Genomic DNA, 17,280 nt, shown 5'->3' with positions numbered 1-17,280 from the left:
AAATACTTCACTTTATAAGTGAGTCCCCAGAGAGCTGGAGAATACCCAAAAATCTTTCTTCCACGAAAGCAAGCAAAATAATCATTACTATGAGAAATGCATTTGGCTCCTTAAGTCAGAGTAGCATGTCATGAAATTACATCAGCAATACTGCTCCTCTCTTATGGTTTGTTTTAATGAAGGTAACATTATGAAGACATTCTCTCTCACTTTAACTGGCTGTGGGATAAAATAATTTTTAAAACATCCTCCAGATAAACCTGACTCTTTTTATCACTTGTTTCCCTGATTGGTGTCCTTTTATACACTCGACTCATGAGATAACTTAAATTAGATAATTTAGCTTTTAGCACAAACCAGAACTTGGTGAAATATTAACAAAACATTGCTTAGCAATGCCCTTGAAAACCCTAACTCAGGCCACAATTTTCAAAGGTCACCTTTGAAAAGACAGCCAAGGATTTTAAGTCAGATCAAGTGAACGTCTAGAAGGAGGATTTCTAAGACAAACGAAGATTTACAATATCACAAAAGTTGAAATCTAAGCCTTTGTGAATTGACTTTTGGTGAACTGTGGGTAGATGTCCCATCTCTGCACATACCCCAAGTAAGAGCTGACTTGTCTGCATGAGTCCCCATCTTTCTGGGAGGAAAGTATCCACAGGAAAAACTGTCCCATGCCAAGCCAGCCAAGTGGGGCTTTTCTGATGAGAATCAGCCCTCCAGCCCACCAAAGGACTCGCGGTATGGGAACTGACGTGGTTTCAAAGTTTCCTCTGGTCCAAGAACAACAAGCAGCCTGCCACTAGCCCAACGTTCATGCCCCAGAAAGAGTCAGAAGACTGAAAAACTGCTGGATGAGATGTCCCCTTTCCACAGATGGCTCCTAGACTCACAGACACAGAAAACCCACTATAGTTACCAAAGGGGAAAGGGGTGGGGAGAGAGGAATTAGAGGTTTTGGAATTAGCAGACACAAACTACTATATACAGAAAAGATAAACCACAAGGTCCTACTATATAGCAAAGGGAACTATATTCAGTAAGTTGTAATAATCTATGATGAAAAAGAATTTATATGTGTATAATTGAAGCACTATGCTGTACACCAGAAACTAACACAACACTGTAAATCAACTATACTTCAATTTCAATAACCAAATAAATAAACACGGATGGCTCTTAGAGTTCTACTGTGCTTCGGGTCCTGATGGCTGTAACTCTTTAGAAGAATCTCAGTGTGAAAAGCCTGGATGTTAAACCTTCATATTGTTAGTAATACCTCTGAATACATGAAATATATATATATTTATAGTATCTGGGACCAACAGAACTTATAAATAATGGCAAATAACTTTAGGGAAAAGACTTTTAAAACATTAGACAAAACACAAGGGAAGACTTTATAGTACACAATGAGTTTTTATGAACAAAAACATCCCAGGAGGAGTTGGCCCCAGCAGATTGTGATTATAGGAGTACCAGGGCACCCCACCAACAGTTCCCCAGTGAACTATTACAGCAGCACGAAATCAATCCAAGTGAGATTGGCCTATGTCTTATGTATTTATCCCATTATAAAATGTTTAGTATATTCATTCAGAGGTGTTCACCTTATCAGCCCAGCACCCTCAGGGTGAGTGAAGGAAGTGTTCAGACACAGTTAGCATGTGGGCTCTGGACTCAGACAAACCTCAGTGAGGACCTCAGCTCTACCACTCATGAGCTGAAGGTTCCCAGAGAATTCATAAAGGCACTACACCTGAAGGAGATACAACCCAAGATGCCGTTGAAAGAGAGGGGGCCAAAGGAAGGGCTCGATGGAGCTGAACAACGAACAAGAAGTCAAGTGAGAAGCACCATCCCCAAATGGAAAGAGGAATTTGGAATCACTTACAGACAGATTGACTGAAAATGTTCTTGGGATCAACCCTGTCAGGGGAACCCTGAATCTACACCTTATTCATCTTTTGCAGATGGATTACCAAAATGTAGCCAGGAGAAGGGCTAAGCACATCTTCCTCAAACTGAATTGAGTATTTGAGCAAGGCCAGACTTCAGTCTTGTATCTAGCAGTATTTTCTCCCACTCAAATACCTACATCTGTTGTTTTTCATTTTCAACACTAGATGGTATATTTCAGGGCTGATTTATTCCCATATTTATTTCACATGACTAAGAATGGTGTGTGGAAATGACTAAATATTTTTGAAACTTACTGTTAAGTGGTTCCCATGTATCTACAAAACACCTGCATCCCACACTGCAGAGGGAAGAAAAAAATGAGCAGACCCCCCATTTTAAAGAAGAAGAAGAATATCTGCATGGGTAGACAAAGTATCCAAGAAATCTGGAAAGAGTGAATTGTGGCTTTTTACAAAGAAAAGCAACGATAATGCACTGTTTAAAAACAGAGGAAATATCTCTTTAAAATCGGCTTTTAAAAAAGGTCAGAGAAGTTTAAGTTTACTCAAGTGTAAATGTCAATTGGAATAAGTGATACCTGGGAGAAAATGGGGAGACCACTGACCTTTTATCCAAAAGGAGGCGAGAAATGATGTCCAAGAAGAGTGAAGGGAGGAAAAAAATCTGTAAGGATTTTGAACAAGGGAAAGAAGCCAGAATGAAGTAAGATCCAATTAACTGAAATTGCTAGCTCCACACACAGGATGCTTTCAGTTACAAATCCACACCTAATCTGGTTAAATTTTAAAAGGGGGTCTATTTGGTTGTTAACTGATCAACCTGCAGGAGAGTTTCTACCCACATCTCAATGCGATCCCAAACTACCTCTCACCATTTTTCAATTCTTTTAACCTCAGAACTGATGTTCATTTTTCAAACACATTTTCCCCTACTAGTGCCAGAAACTTCCATGTTTACATGAAATGAATCTGCTCACTGGATAACAAACAAAATCCCAGAATGTGGTCTTCTCTTAATTGGTCTGACTAGGATTATATGCACATTGCAGAGCCAATCACTGTGACCACGGGCGTGGGATGCGCTGACTGGTCTATGCCCTTCAGAAACTGTCCCTGAAGCTCAGAGTTATAGCCATCTCACCCAAACCACTTGGCTTTGAATATTGTGATGCATAACAAGAAAGAGGCATCGGAGGAACACACACAAGGTAAAGCAACAGATAACCCCTACATGTAATGAAGGACTGGATTCCTATTTGAAAACAACCATCATAATTATGTTTAAGCCACTCTTCCTTCCAAAGCCTGAAATTAATTAACTTGCCTTCTTAAGAGAATGACATTCAGGAATCCTTGCAAAACTCACAAACCTATCATAAGCCACATGTATTATTTAAAGAAATTGTATCTGCAAAGAAGCAGCACAAAATCAACTCTGGTGAAACTTGTTTTATTAAAGTTGATGAAAAAACTTTATTTTACTAAATATTCAAATCACTGATCTAGACTAGTTTATAACATTGTTCATAATCAAACTCTTATATGCCTTGTTATCAACCTTTTCTCTTAACACTGTGCTCACCCCATACTTTCTATACAGTCAGCATCTTTACCAGACTTCTCACCATTTCCCCCAAAGCATCTTAATTTTCATTTCTATGTTTTGGATTGACTAGTTTCTTTAATTCCATTTTACCTCTACTCTTGGCTTCTTACTTATACCTCTTTCTACTATTTTTAGCCACTGCCTTAGGATTTAATTTATCAGTCTACCTTTAAATATTACATTACTTCATATAGAGCTTAAGACTCTAACCATAGTTTATTTCCAGTTCCTTCCTCCCATCCTTTGTGATGTTACTCTTATACATTTTACCTTTATATACATTGCACTCCAAAATACATTACCATATTTGCTTTAGACAGTTATCTTCTAGAATGAATAAGAAATAAGAAAAAATTTATTTATATTTGCCTTTGTTTTCACCATTTTCAGAGCTCTTCATCTTTTTTTCAAGTTTCTGTCTGTATCATATTATTTATTATGCCTGAAGTTCTTTTTTTTTTTTTTTTTTAACATTTCTTATAGCTCAGATCCATTGGTGATAAATTCTTTCAACTTTTGATTACCTGGAAAATAATTTTATTTAACCTTCAATCTTGAAAGATTTTTTTCACTGGGTATGAAATTCTGGGTGGTCAGAGTATTTTCTTTCCTTTCAGTAATTTAAAGATGTCACTCTATTGCCCATTGACTTTCTTTTTCTCTCTCTTTTTTTTTTTTTTTTTTTTTTTGAGTTCAGGTTTTTTTTGATCAATGGATTTCGTTTCTCTTCATATTCTTTTTCATTAAGGGTTATTGCAAGATACTGAATGCAGTGCCCTGTGCTATACAGAAGAAATTTGTTTTTTATAGCCCATTGACTTTCAAATCTTCTGAAAGAAGCCAGCTGTAGTTCTTAATTTTACTCCAGTATACATTATGCGTCTTTTTCTGTGGGTTTTCAATATTTTATTGTTATTACTCTTTCTCAGCAGTTTGAATATCTGCTCAGTTACGTGTTTGTTTTTGTTGTTATTTTTACTGGGTATATCTTTTCCTCCTAGGAATTTTCTGAGCTTCCAAGATTTGTACTTTGTTATCTTTAATTATTTTTAGAATATTCTTAGTCATTATTTTTTCAAATATTTCTTCTGCCCCATTCTCTCTCCATCTTTTCTTTCTAGTATTCCAATTACACAAATATCAAACCATTTGATACTGTGTCATAGCTCTTGGGTAGTCTGTCACCTTTTTCTCACGGAGTTGCAGTTTGGGTAATTCTTATTGATCTATCTTCAAGTTCACTGACTTTTTCCTCAGCTGTGTTAAGTACACTGATGAGCCCATAAAGAGAATTATTTATCTCTGATTTGCGTGTGTGAGTGTGTGTGTGTGTGTTTGTGTGTGTTTCTGGCATTTCTATGAGACTCTTAGTGTCCATCCCTTCTCTGAAATTTCCATCTGTTCATATATGTTATTCATCTTTTCCACTAGCTCCTTTAACATATTAACTATTATTACTTTAAAGCCCCCAACTGATAACATCTTGGTCATCTGTGAGTCCAGTTCTGTTAATTGCTTTGTCTCTTAATAATGGGTTTTTTCTAATTCCTATTTTGAGTGATTAATTAATTAATTATGAAAATTAATCATAATTACTTGTTGAATGCCAGATATTGTGCAAAAAGCAGTGAGATTAATAGTACTCATGCTTCAAAATGGGCATTCCTCTTCTTCGGTAAGATCGTTGGTGTCAGGGATTGAGTCAAAATAGCAAATGTAATTCAGCAGAAGCTAGAAATGTGCTCATGCACTTAGACCTGATCTTTTGAGCCTATGCCTTTTCCTCTAACAACAATGGATCCTTAGTTACTCCTGAGGGTTGCAAGGTGCTGCCCTTTCCCAGAAGTTTAAGTCTTTTGTTCTGTAGGACATACAATTCTGGGCAGTAGGGTGACATTTTGTACCTTTCTCACAGTGGCCAGTCCCCTCCCCCAGACCTGCATTAATGAAGATGGTTCTCTCTTGTCTCTTGCTCTACCCCTACACTTTCTTGTGAACATCTGGTAAAGATTTACAGAATAGAGCCTGAGAATGGGTGCAAACTCCTCTTGTATGAGAGAGTCCACTATTTCCCTTATTTCATGCGAGCCCACACTCAGCCTACAGAAATGTATTAGACTGTTAATTGATTTCCTCTTACCCATTTGCACAGCAGCCTCCCCTTTTCTTGTCTTCTGTCACAGAAAATGTCACAGTCCATATGTCCAGTCTTTCCTTGGAGGACCTCTTCCATCTCAGAATTCAGGCTATTTGCCTGCTCTGTGACCTCAGCTCTCTAACAGGTCCAAAACAAGTTAAGGTTTTGCAGTTAGCTGCCTTCTTCTCAGTCTTAGAGTGGCAGGGGTGCTCTTTCCAGCTTTCTCTCCTAAGTGGAAGCGTAACTCCTCTATATTTTCGTACACTAAAAGTAGTAACAGCTAATATTTATTGCATACTGACTAAGTGCCTGGCATAGTGCTATGAGATACATGAAATGGCTCATTTAGTCCTCATCACTTCTACATCCATTTCCTAGGCTGGGGAACCAAGACACAGAGCAGTTAACTTATTTGCCCAAGGTCTGACAGCTACTGAGTGGTAGAAACTGAATACAAACCCAGGCAGTGTGACTTAAGAACAGTGCTATGATTCTGTATTGCTGCTTCTGTATGAGCTCCCTGGTGACAGGGACAGGCCCTTATTCTTATCTTTATCTTTCCAGAGTGTATCGCAATGCCTCATTCAAAGGCAGCGTTCAGTCAATGTTTGTTGAAGGAAGGAATTCATTGCCTTTCTACAGCCACTCAAAGTCAAAGTAAGGTTTGGGAAGCAGTAACCTGGGCATGGACTCACTCAGTCTTGTTTCTTCTCACCTTCCAGTCTCACACACAGGCACTATATGTCATAACATATGATGAGAAAAAGTCTCTAGTACCTTGAACAATCTCCTCCCCGTGCTGAACAAGTCAATTCATGACAAGAAAGCAATGATTAATGGCTTCTCTGCCAAGTGATGCTCACTTGATTAAGGGGAAATACGGTCCATATTTCATTTAAGTTTCCCTAAACTTCAAACACAGAGACTGAAAGTTCAGACTCTGCTCTATCAAGTTATAGCTTCACCCTGTGTGTCTCTGCCTTCCTATCCCCCAATTAAGCAATAAACACTTTAAGGGCAAAATCCATAAATTGTACTTCTCTGGATCCCACACAGTACCTAGCACAAAGCTCTGCGAGTATCTGTTGAATGAAGGATTAATTTCAACTGCCCCAATGTTACAGTCCAAACAAACCATGGCAGAGTGGCATTCTCCACAGAATGCTGGAAATCGTTAGGACATACATAATTTAAAGGCTTGGCACCAAACAGTTTCAGAAGCAAGTCAGTTTTACCTAAGATGGGTGAATGTCAGTTTTAAATCTTTGTACCTCACATTCTCCTTCTGATTCTTTGGTCTAAAAGGCCACTGGACTTGAGAAATATAAAATCGAGGCTCTTGCCCGAGTTTTGCCATTTATTTAACATTTTAAAATAGGGATAATGATACCTTATATGCTGAGTTGTGAAGATTGAATGAGTTGACAGATGTAAAAGCATCTCAGAAATTATAAAGTCCTGTACAAACGTTTGTATTTTTACTACAGTCATTCCCACTCAGGTCAATACATTTAAATCCTGTGCTTAATAACTGGAACAACAATAACAATAATAAAAATAACCAATTTTTATTTAAGGCTTACAGAGTTCTGGGCTATAATCTGCATTAACCCTTAAGTCTATGTGAGAAAAAAAAAAGTCCTTATGTGCCAAGTACTATCATTAGCCCCAATACATAAGGAAACTCTGAGACTCAGTTAGGTTAAAGGGCTGGGTTAAGATCACATGATAAGTTATGGAGTTTGGATTCAAACCCAGGCTGTATGATTTCAGTGGCCCTGTTCTTACGCACAGTACTCTGCTGTCTCCTAAAGGAAAAGCAGAGATTTTGTTAAATCTAGTTATGAGAAAGCTAGTTAGAGAGTGAGGTCACAGGACATCTGATGAGTTCTGTCCTTGACCCTCATCTATACACTATCCCCAGATGATCTCCTCTACCCTTATTGCTTCAACCATCCCCTATATACTAATAGTATTCAAACCTCTGTCATCCCGGCCTCTAGATCCAGCTACCAACCCAACCACTCAGTCATTCACTCAGCAAATGCCCATCAATGCATACATGTGTCAGGCCGGAACTAGATGTAGATGGAGCATGACGTAAACATGACACCTGATCTCATGGAGTTTACTTTTTAGTGGGTGGAGAAAAACAATGAACAATTAATTTAATAATTCATTAGTTTTAAAAACAAATACAGTGATTTCATATAGTATTACACTGTATAAATGTTTCAAGGATGTTTGGGATGTTTTCTGAGCATCCCAAAAGAGAAAGAGTTTGCTGGAAGCTGTATTGCCCTTCCTAACATAGACTTAGAAGTCAGCAAAGTCATTCACCTTCCTCTATTCATTAAAAGAAAGTCACTAAAGCCAACCCACACGTGTTCAAGGGGAGGAGAATGAGCTCCCATCTTTTCATGGGAAACATGTCAAAGATTTTGCTGACGGACTTTAAAACTACCACACCAGCCATTTTTCCCAACCTTCAGACGGATATGGGCCTCTCAGCTCCCATAGTCAAATATGGCAGGTTTAAGAAAGGCTGCTCTGACACAAAGTATAAATTCAACTACATTCTTTGAGGAACAACTCTGGAATTCCAAGAAGCTGGCTCTGTCCGTCCTGCCCAATATAGCCATTCCCTTCCCTCATCTGAGATCCTAGCACCTTCTCTCTCATCATGACACTACCTTCATGGTTATTTTATATTTCAGCCCATATCAGTATAGAACTTTGTCTTTCTGGTTTCCTCATTTGTGTCACAGGTGCCTACGGGGTGTTAAATACATAATACACTATCATTTCTGATTATCTTTCACAATATTTGAAAAGAAGCTATACTCCTATATCATGGGATAGAGTAAAGAAGAAAGGAATTTTTCTCTTCTGTTCTTCCTGAGAACACCTGTTTCTCTAAGACCCACTTTAGCATATATGAACTATTAGACACACATATACACACACAGTGTGAATCACTATGCAAATTACATGAAACAGCAGATTCCCTCACACTGGGAAGTCATTAAAGATCACATAGAATACAATCATCCTATTCTATCCTCAAGTTTTACAAACACTGTTTTATTTAATTCCCACAATAAATCCATGAGGAAGGTACTATTATTCTCCACTTCTCCCATGAGAAAAATGAGGCTAACGGCATGACATTTCCAAGTTTAAACCAGTCAGTAAGTGGGAGATCAAATCTGGTTCTTCCTGAGTCCAAATCCAGGGATCCCATCAATGAGGAATCTCGGGTCTACAGAGAGGTAGGGACTTGACCAAGATTAGGATTAGAGCTTCCTGATTCCCAATCCAATGTTCTACTCAGATAAATAAGAGAAAATTCTTTCTTCTCTAAATTCCAAATTAAAATCAGTTTACCCCCAACCTGAAATTTCAGACCATGCCCTTTGTCTTCATTTTTTCCCTTCTTGGGGCTGAATTCAAATAAGTGAGAAAGGGTGAAAGGGCAAAAAAAAAAAAAAAAAATCATAGAAAGAGGGAGTTCTGATAATACAACATCTTGCCACATGAAAAGGTCAAATGGTGCTCTGTTTCAGCCTGTAATAGGCTGCTATTTGAGCAACCCTAGCTATGAAATATCAGGCAATTTTCTGACCTTTTTAGCTGTGACTGAAAGTGCTTTGATTCTTGGGACATTCTATATCTATATTTGAAACTAACTAAAAAGAAAAAAGTGTTTCTCTAGAGATATTCTCTGCTCTCACTATATACAGTATAACTTAGAGGCATGTGCTGTGGACACTGGTTGTTGGTTCCATGGTTTGTTTGTTATGCTTTGTTTTGGCTGCCAAGTATCTGAATGTCCTTCCTGTAATTTTGAATGTCCCTTCTTAAGAATCTTAGTGGGAGGCAGAGTCTGCCTCCCACCACAGAAGCTGAAAAGAAAAAGGGAAGAGGCATGAGCATTTCCAGGCCATTGCCCTGCTCTCTGCAGTCCATCAAGATCTTCCTTGATCCCTTTAATCATTCATTTCAATAACCCTAATTGTTGCTTCCTGCGGTTGCATGGCCTGCATATTTCAGTTTACTATTGCACTTTTCTTGCTGAGGGTTTCTAAAACAAAGCCATACACCTCGGAGTCCCTGTGTACAGATCTGCTTGTAAGTTTTCCCTTTAATCCTCACCATCTTCACCCAATTGCTTCTGCAAGTGTTATAAACGCAAACAGCTTCCTGGCCCACTGCAGCTTCTAGCATGAGATCATGGCTTTAAATCTCAAAAATCACAGTATACCTGGTTATTAATGGCAGGGGATTCCGGCTCAACACAATGCTCTGGTAGACGGCCAACAATCCAAGTTTAACGTCCTCCAGGGTGTGAAATTAAAAGGGAAAAAATCCTAAAACCCTGAGTTTCTGTTCACTTGAACTAGAAGTTTAACTCCTTCTCTACACCTTCAGCTTGCTGTAAGAGCACTACATTCATGGTTCAGGATCAAATTTTTTTGTGTATGTGGCTCCTAGAGCAAATGACTATGTGTCTTATTCATCTTTGAAGTCTTAGTGACTGGTACATAATAATTGCCTGCCAGAGATTGTATTATTGCTTAATAATATTCACTTCCTCCTCTTCACCCAGATAGGAGGAACATGTTTTATTGATGTTGGGCTTGGCCATGTGTCTTGCTTTGGCCAACAGGATGCTAACAAATAAAATGGAGCCAAGGCTGAAAATGTGCTCCTGCAGTCATACCTGCTTTCTTGGGCCTCCTCCATAACCACAAGAAGAAAATTTCTAGGCTAGCTCACTGATCCTAGAAGGAGTATGAGAAATACGGTGAGCAGAACTCAATGGCTCCTGCTGAGCCCAGTCTATGTCAGCCAACTCCCAACCAACCCATTTCATGAGCTAAATAAATGTATATTTTATATGTCATTGATATTTTGAAGACATTTGTTACACAGCACATTGTACAACAGAAAACCAATAAAAGTCTCAATTAGTGAATAAGTGAACAAGCATTAGGACTACAAAATTTTCATACACCATCGAGAGAAACAAGAGAGAAATCAGATCGTTCATTCATCACTAGGGAATTGTTCCAATACCAGTTTCTCCTTCAACTGGGAGGATGACGTAAGAGAGTCATCGCCACATTTGAAAAGCTAGCGGACATGAGCTATAACTTGTTATTACTTAACACCAGGTTAAATAAAGGAACAAAGTTTTCCAATTTTGTTATACAATCTCTTTCCTTCCCTGATCTTGTCTCCATTCCACAGAAAAAAAGAAAACTGCCCCTTTTGAGAAGTTCAGGACTTTTGAGTTCTGAAGTCACACTGTGCTAGGGGAAAAACTTAATCTCTCCTGTAATAAAACTCTTTAGAATTTATAAGAATGAAGAAGTCCCAATAAGCATATAATTGAACCTGTTTTTACTACCGTGGTAAAACTGGACTGAAAATTAAAAATTCATTATCTAGTGCACTTTACAAAAGCTATGTTTCAGCTCCTTGGAATAGGTTCCCAATCCTCTCAATGTAGCAAACAGAGTAACACAAAAATTACCACACCATGTCAGATCCCTAATACCCTTCAGCACAGAGTTCTCTGACATTGAAAAAACAAAGTTGTCCTTGATGAAAAGTTAGGTCGCAAGCAAAAGACCCCTGGTTGCCCTTAATAAATCAAACTGGATCTGTCATTCAAGTAAGCTTCCGATGGAAGTATCTGATACCAGACTTTCCTTATGCTGCAAACAATCATATAAAAAATTGAAGAAGCCACTTTTCTCCAACACTGGACAACAGGCAGTGGAAAAAGACCCCTAAAAGACAAGAAATGTATGAACTGAACTGCAAAATTACCCCAGCAATATGCCTGAGGACAATTTCCCAGCTAAGGTGCAATGAGCTGACGTCCAAGCAGAGCATGGTGATCCTGCTGAGCAGAAGTGGCCAAGGTCAAAGTTTGGGGCAGTTGGTACAGCTAGAAACTGTGAGGCATAAAAAACTGTAATGGAGGGACACCCTAGAAGTTTATGTTGGGGTTCCCCAGAAGTCCTAGTCTAAAGGTTGAGTTCACATGCACAGGGTGTGACCATGCTTACCAAAGACTGGCTACTATGAGCTTGAGAATGTAAGAGGTATTAGAGATCAAGTGTGCTGGAGGACACTGGAAGTCCAGACCAGGCTGGGTAGAAAAATTTAACACCCCTATTAACTCCCTGGACAGCAAGCTGACATACCAGAAAGTTTTCCTCCTATGAATGTGGACCATGTCTACTCTAGATCCACCTTAACAAAGACTTAAACCAAGCCCTGACTATATCCACAGAGGAACGTTTAGAATCTGAGTCCCACTAAGTTAGAGGGGCTTGTGAACTACCTTGGAGCTTTCACAAACATGGCATAACAAAATATAAAACCAAATCTCCACAATTATTAGGTAATCATCCAGTAATTGAACTGCCTAGTGAACAAAAATAAACCATCTTCAGGAGACAATTACAGAATCCAGAATCGACAAAATATTATCAATAAATAGTACACGAGAAAATATTTTTAAAATGGGAAACTGTAACCATAGTGAAAAAAATCAGTCCAGATAAACTGACACCCAGGTATCCAGCCAATAAAAATGAAAACTTATTTTTACATGAAAACCTGTACACAAATGCTTAATGCAGCTCTATTTATAATCACCAAAAACTGGAAATAACTCAAATGTTTTTCAATGGGTGAGTGAATAAACAAATTTTTGCACATCCATCCAGTGGAATGCCACTCAGCAATAAAAGGAAATGAACTATTGGACACTTAAAACAATAAAGATGACTCCCAAAGGCATTATGCTGAGAGAAAGAAACTAGTCTCAAAAAGTTTCATAGTGCATGGTTGCATTTATAATACATTTGGGAAAAGGCAAAATCGTCGTTACAGAGAACAGAGCAGTAGTTACCAGAGTTTAGAGGTGGGGAAAGGTGTGACTACAAAGGGGCAGCACAAAGAAATTATCTGGATAATGGAAACTTTCCACACCCTATCCATAGATTTGTGAGGGTTGTCACACAAATCTGTATGTGTGTTAAAAATCACAGTACTGTATTCCAAAATGAAATTGTTACTGTATATTAATTTTTTAAATAAACTTCAAGTCTTAAAGAAAAAGGGATTATTAAGGGAATATTATAAACATCTTTATTCTAATAACTTCAATAAAGGAAAAGTATTACCTATCTGAACCGATCCAAAAATTGCCAAAGGTTATACGCAGACAATGCAGAGAATAGGAAACACAAATTACTCCTAAACTTATAAAGATATGCTCGACCCTACTTTTCATTCACTGGACTGGCAAAGATCAAAGACTCTGAGCACGTACTGTGTTGGTGAGGATTTGAGGTCAACATTGTGGTGGGAGGTAAGCTGGTATGACCTTAACGGAGGGGAAATCGGCAAGATCTATCCAAATATTTTAAAAGTGCATGTGCCAGTTCACCCAGCAATTCCACATCCAGAAATTTATCCTGCAGATATACTTGCACAAATGTCAAATAGCCTAGGAACCAAATTATCTTTTGAGACCTTGCTTTGATGAGCGAAAGGTGGGGGAAACCTAAACGTCCATCAACACCAGATTGGTTAAGTAGGTATGACGCCTACATAGAATGGCATACCATGCAGCCATTGAAAGGAAAGAAAGCTCTCAACTTCAAAAATGACATATTTTTAGGTGAACATTGTTAAAGGGAAAATGCAAGATAAAAAACACTCTGAGGTGAACTACTGTGTATGTAGAAAAAAGATGCCGAAATAGCATAAAGTGTCTTTAGAAAGATACAAATTAAATTCTTTACCTCTGAAGAGGGACCCTGAGTGGCTAGAGAATTAGCAGGGGCAAGAGGATAATGTTTTACTGTATGTTTTTTATTCCTTTTAAATTGGGATCCATGTGAGTCAATGACCTATTCTAAATAAATGAAATTTTTAATCCATCAGAACCTTTTGGGAAATTATGTAGACTATTTGAAATCAATCCTCTACAACTGAAAGTGTTCATTTTGCTACTGTGGTCTTCCCCACAGGGCAGGACCAAGGTCAGCCTAATCCTACCATCTACGCCTTTCTCATAACATTGGCTAGACCACTGCCAAGGACAAACTCAAAGCCAAGGACAAACATAACCAAGTACAAAAGAACCCCTTTATGTCAAGGACACACATGCATTGCTCATTTTCCCCCCCAAAGTTTAGTACTCCACAAAGGTTTATTTTCTCATTTTCTAAATTAACCTGTGGAATGTTAATTATACTTTCTGACAGACCTAATAGCCACTTTCAGTGCCTAATATAAGAGATTTTGTATAAGCTCCTAAATTTTTCCCCCAAACATCTACCTCTGGCATTTGTTAATATCTAAAATGCCTCAAATCATAATAGTAGTAATAATAATAATAATAATAATAATAATAATAATAATAATGGCTAAAATTTATTGATCACTTATCATGTGCTTAGTATATATGTTAGGAGCTCTGCTACGCCCTTTCCATTAGTCATTTCCATTTCAGCTTCAGTTATAACTCTTTGAGGTCATGCAGCAATTGGGAGCAGGTTACAGATTAGAAGGAAGATAAACACACACACACAGGGACATGGACACACAAGGACACACACAACCTTTTCTTAATATGAGGAAGCTGAGACTAAAATAAGTCAACGTGTATAAGATAATCTCATTAGTGGTAGAGACAAGATCTCCAAATCCAAACATGGGCAGCCTGACTCCAAAGCTCACGCTTCACCTGTCACCCAGCACCTGCTATAAATGCAGAATTTTTGCACAGGAGAGACTTGAGGTCTTCTGCGTAAATCCCCTAATCACTACATGCTTGACAAGACGCCTCAGCTGAGTGACAGGGAGCTCACAGTCTCCTGAGACATCCCATTCTATCACAAGACATATCTAATTCTTTACTTTAAAAAAAAAAAAAAAAGCAGCAGCAGAAGAAGAAGCTCTTCTTTCCACATGTCTCTCCTCTGGAGTCACACACAATGGTGTCTCTCCCCTTCATCACAGGACAGTCCTTCCAGTCTGGGGAACTGGACGTCTCCTCTCTCCTCTTTTGGCTAGGTCCTTGACTCTTCCTGTGTGAAGGCTCTAAGATTCCTCAACATCCAAAAGGCCCTCATTTCAATACCTCTTTGGTTTTTTTATTTTATCAGTCAATCCTATGAGGTGTAACTTTCAATAGAAAGCACAGACTTTACATATCACAATTTGGTGGGTTTTGACAAAATGTATACACCTATGAAACCCACACCCCTATTAAAATATAAACTAGCTCCTCAGAAAGTTCTCTGTTCTCCTCTACTAGGGAATTCTGGTCCCACCCTCACCCTAGGGAACCACTGATCTGATTCCTATCATCATAAATTAGTTTTTATCTATAATCACACACTAAGTATTCTTTTGCATTTAGCTTCTTTAACTCAGTATGATGTTTTGGGGATTCATCATGTTGTAATTTATGGTAATGTGTTCCATTTTTGTTGCTGAGTAGTATTCCATCAGAGGAATACATGAAAATCTGTTTATCCATTCTCCTATTAATGAACATTTGATTATTTCCAGTTTAAGGCTATTTTGGAATGAATAAAGTTTCTATGAACATTCCTACACAAGTTTTCATTTAGATGTATGTTTTTATTTCTCTTGGGTAAATACCCAGGAGTGGAATAACCAGGTTCAGATGGTAAGTATATATTTAATTTTTAGGGAAATGCAATTAAAACCACAGATAGCTATCACTTCACACCCAGTAAAATAGGTAAAACTTAAAAGACTGATGACCCTGAGTGTTGGCAAGGATGTGAAACAAAACGCCCTTTAAAGGAAGACTACAAATTTCATATTCAACTAATGGTGTTGGCTGACCAGCTCTAGGCACAATTACCTCCTCTGTTCTGGGTCCTCAGCATCCATTCATTAACCCAGCTGGACTTTGTCCTGGCTCTGACTGACCCGGCCATCAGCTGATATTCTGGAGACCTTTCTACATCTACTATTCTTAACCTTATTCCCTCAGATCTCTTGTATGCAAATAATTTTTCTAATCCAGATGGTACATGTAATTTTCCAATTTTAATCAACTTTGTAGTACATTATACTTGCCCCCATTATAACAGGGAAATCATGGTTTACTATCAAAGCAATCAAAGAAAGCACATAAGAAAAACTTCAAATGTTTATAAAATATCTATAAAACAATGTCTGTAGAGCAAAACAAAACCAAACAACTGAAAAATAATAAAAGAGGAATACAAGGGACTAGGAATAAAAAATACATTAACTATATTTTAGTCTAGAAAACATTTCCTAGACATGATCTCATTTAATACCAAGACCATTCTGTCAGGTAGGTGTTCGTACTGCTCCCATTTTGTAAACGAGAAGACAAGTTCAAAGAGGATAAGTGTTCAAGATCACACAACCAGCAAGACATCAAATCAGGACCTAAAACCAAGTTCATGACTGCAAATTGTGTGATTTTTTTCTGCTACATTGGCACAGCTCACCCTGATTACTTTAAATATCCCAGGAGTGACCCGAATCCATTTGCCCAATTTGCAACAGACTTACTGAGCACGAACTTTGGCCCCCATTTTATAAGCCTTGATGGTTAAATTTAAAATATGATATGTCTTTTGAAGCACTTTGATTAGCATTTCCTTTATCCTTTTGTCTAAGCTCTGTGGCAGCCTGCCAGGCAGCCAGGAACACTGACAGAAGAGCCTGGAGACTTGCTTCCTTGTCCTGCCTCGGGCAACCACAAGCTCTAAGACTCAAGGGAGAGAGAATGTGCTGAGGGAAAAGAACGTGAGCTTTGGAGCCAAAAAAGACCCAACTTCAAGCAAGCTACTAACTGTGTAGCCTTGAGGATATGATTTCACCTCTCTCTTAGTTTCCCCATCTGTGAAATGGGATAACAATATCTATCTTGCAAACTTATCATGAAGATTAAATATGATGACACGTGTAAGGGTGAAGGAGGATTAATAAAATGGCCTCACTTAGGCTAACAGATTGCTTATTCTTACGCTTGCCCTTAAAACAGTCAACTGGCCTGACTGACCGGTTGCTACTCACAGTTCCAGGCTCATTGTTAAAACTAAAGCTATTGATCTCACTGTTTCTACTTTATTCCAGTAACCAAAGCTGTAATCACTCTTAGTCTCTGAGTCTCCAGGGAGAAGATCACAGGACTGTAACCTTACAAAATAGCCTGAATTACCAAGGAGACCACACCTGAGATGCTTATAAAGAGATAGAAACAGTGACAACCACTAGCCTCAATAGAATTGGTCACCTGGAAGCATCATGATGCCACTCTAAGTCTTCTGATGAGAAAATGATCCTGTTGATTGTTACTGCTGCTTTACTGTTTGAGCTATGGCTATAAAACCACCCCACCCCACCCCCAAGGGGGGTTCACAGTTTTGAAGGCATTAGCCTGCTGTGAGGCCCCTTTGCCCGGCAAAGCAATAAAACTGCCTCTTTTCTTCTAAGATCCAAGATCTTGTCTCTGGGTTATTTGGCTCATCAGGGACGGGGGCGGATCTTGTGGCAACAAGGGGTCC

General features: G+C 38.5%; 1 long non-coding RNA gene across 1 annotated transcript in view; it reads right to left on the bottom strand.

The window, feature by feature from the left end:
* LOC135321079 (uncharacterized) overlaps positions 1 to 17,280 on the bottom strand; it is a 141,449-nt gene that overhangs the window by 6,282 nt on the left and 117,887 nt on the right. The gene's annotated exons all lie outside the window — the stretch shown is intronic.

This window comes from Camelus dromedarius, chromosome 3 (genome assembly GCF_036321535.1).
Source record: "Camelus dromedarius isolate mCamDro1 chromosome 3, mCamDro1.pat, whole genome shotgun sequence".
Taxonomy (NCBI): domain Eukaryota; kingdom Metazoa; phylum Chordata; class Mammalia; order Artiodactyla; family Camelidae; genus Camelus; species Camelus dromedarius.
This window is presented reverse-complemented; position numbering and strand designations above follow the sequence as displayed.